This window comes from Entamoeba invadens (assembly GCF_000330505.1).
Source record: "Entamoeba invadens IP1 unplaced genomic scaffold scaff_1105074724549, whole genome shotgun sequence".
NCBI lineage: Eukaryota > Evosea > Mastigamoebida > Endamoebidae > Entamoeba > Entamoeba invadens.
The window spans coordinates 147,504-150,446 of NW_004443664.1; positions in this window are offsets into that span (position 1 = coordinate 147,504).

Consider the following 2,943-nt stretch of genomic DNA (forward strand, 5'->3'; position numbering starts at 1 on the left):
CTCAAGAGTCCATTACAACATTTTTGAAAATTCCAATTTTTCAAAATAAAAAATATAAATTATTTTAACAAGGATTCGTTTTTTAACTTTTTATAACACATATTTTAACATATTACCCTTTATGACGAACAATAATATTATAACCTTATCCCACTTGTATCATATATAACACTTTGTGTTTAAACATATTAAAATAAATATCATCGTTAAAAGAAACCATGACTATTTTTTAGATAAATACAAAAACAAAGGTTTCATTTTTCGTTCCAAAAAACAAAAATTATTGCAAATTTTACCCGTCACTTCGCAACGGGTTTGTTACAAAACAATATTTGTAAAAAAAATTATTTTTAAAATTTACAAATACAATACTTGACTTACAAAAAGCGTTCATTTTATTGGCCAGTTAATAAATCCATTTTCCTACCACAAACAAACAAATCAAAATTGTTCCAAAAAGTGAGCGATAAAGAAAAATTAAGGGTTTTTGTTTTTTTGAATAATGACAATAAATATTAATTGATTATGTTTTACATTGGATTAATTTCGAAGTTTCGGAGCATTCCCCAACTAGTTTATGGATCCCAACCAGTTTATAGACCCCCTATAAAATGATTAGCCAATTGTGCTACAAATAGACTTTTGGGATCAGTCACGTGTTTTTCGTGCAAACAAAAATCCGGTTAATGCCGAAGCCCAAAATGCTTCAGTGTTATTTTATAGAATGTTTTTTCGTTTTTAAGTCTTTTTTTTATAAATACTTAAATATAGGAAAAGTTAACACCAGCTCCATACATCTCAAAAAACCTTCGTTTTTTACAATGAAAAATAACGGTAATCATTTAAAAAAATACTGATGTAGTGTTTTATAAAATCAAAAAGCAAATTGCAAATTATTGTAATTGATATAATAATCTTTTGTTTATTGTTTAAATTTTAATTTTATGGCAATTTGATTTTGGAAGAAAAAAAATGTAATAACAAAATAAAAAAAATAATTAATTCAAATGTTATTAAATTTAACAACAAAAAATAATTTCAAAAGCAAAAATGAGGCAGTTCAACATAATAATACATGTTTTTTTATTGTGGCAAAATAGACTCAGGAATATTACAAACATTAATTAAAACAAAAATAAAAATATTTTATTATTTTAATATAAACAAATATATTACAGTCTTATAATTATCATTTAACTTTATATGTTATACATTAACTAATACACCCAGATTTTAAAAATTAAAATTAAAATATTGTTTATCATTTTGTGCTTTAATTTGAACCAAACTAATATAAACTTTTTACCAACTTATATTGTATTTTTGCATTGAAAAATATCTATATATTTCCACCACGAACGATAATGCTGTTGTAAATTTCAAATGTTTTAATTGTGGCAAGTCTTGTTATATACAGTTCACTGTTTTCAAATGACAAATTAACACCAATTCAATTATTTAATTTTATCTAAGTGGTTCGTTGTGTGTCGATTAATTATGGTAATGTTAGCACAATTCACACAAATCGCTGATAAGCAACATGTAAGTTTTTCATCTTCCATTAATTATAAAAACGATCAATTGGAGTAAAATAATTAAATTTGTTGAATTACATGATAATTCAATTAAACAATTAAAATGATAATTATGTCGAAGTAATTTACAATTTTTATATTTTTTTGTGTTGGTGAAATAATGAAAAATGTGTCATTTATAATATTATTATATTTTTAAAAAACCACTAAGAATAAAATATAACAAATTTTATTTTTATTTTTGTTTTTTTAATATTTTTGTTTATAATGACAATAACGACTGTATGGTAAATATTCAAACACAAAAACAAAAAAATATTACCACACTTATTTATAAACACAAATGTTTTATTATGTTTCATTTAAATTATTTTTAATTATTTTTGTCCAAAAAAAAGAATAAAATATTTTTAACTGGCTGATTTTTTCTTTTTGTTTAAAAATAATTAGATTCGGACCTAACCCCGGGTAAATTGAGACGTGTGGTTTTCGATAGTATTTGATAGTTTGTATTATATAGTTACAAAAATATATTTTAAACTAAAATATCGTTTAATATATACATAGTTATTAAACTATTTATTGTTTTGAATTGAATTTATATTTTTAAGTAAATATATCAATAGTATTAATATATTATTTGGGTTTCGATAGTTCACTTTATGACAAAATTAATTATTAATCAAAACTATGCAAATTATTGATAACCTTATCAACTTTATTTCCACATTTCCAAAAAACCCTGAAAAGGGTAATACCTTAATAAAATTTTGAAAAAAAACATTTTTAAATAACACTTTGTTTTTGTCTAACTATGTTTACTAATTGAAAAAGTCAAAAATATTGCAAAAACATGGTGATGATTTCGATCTAAATAATCGCCGTGTTTTACAGTTTTGTACACTCTGTAAAAATAAATATTTTTAATATACACAATAAAATAAACACAATTTATAATAATCAAAATCCGGATTAATTATTCTGATTTGATAATTAATTTTTTAAATTTGTTACACATCAAATAGTGTAATAATTAATCGAATTAAAATTATAAATTGATTATATAATTACACGATTGTGTAATTTCATTTTAGAAACCAATCAATTTAACATAATTTTGATTGCCTGTTTCGTGAATAAAAAGAATTAACAATTTTAAAATTCGTCAAATGGAGAAAGAGTGTAATAACCAATCATCGAACATTAAAGATGATGAAACGTTAAAAGAAAACAAGACCCATAGTTCAGACGATGAAGAAGAAGAAAAACAAAGGATAACAATTTTTCAAAATATCGAAAATAGGGTAATGAAAAACTGTGTGATAAATTACAGTAGTGATTCGGCAAGTGAGTCTGGAGAAGAAGAAGGAGAAGAAGAAGGAGAAGGAGAAGAAGAAGAAGAAGAAGG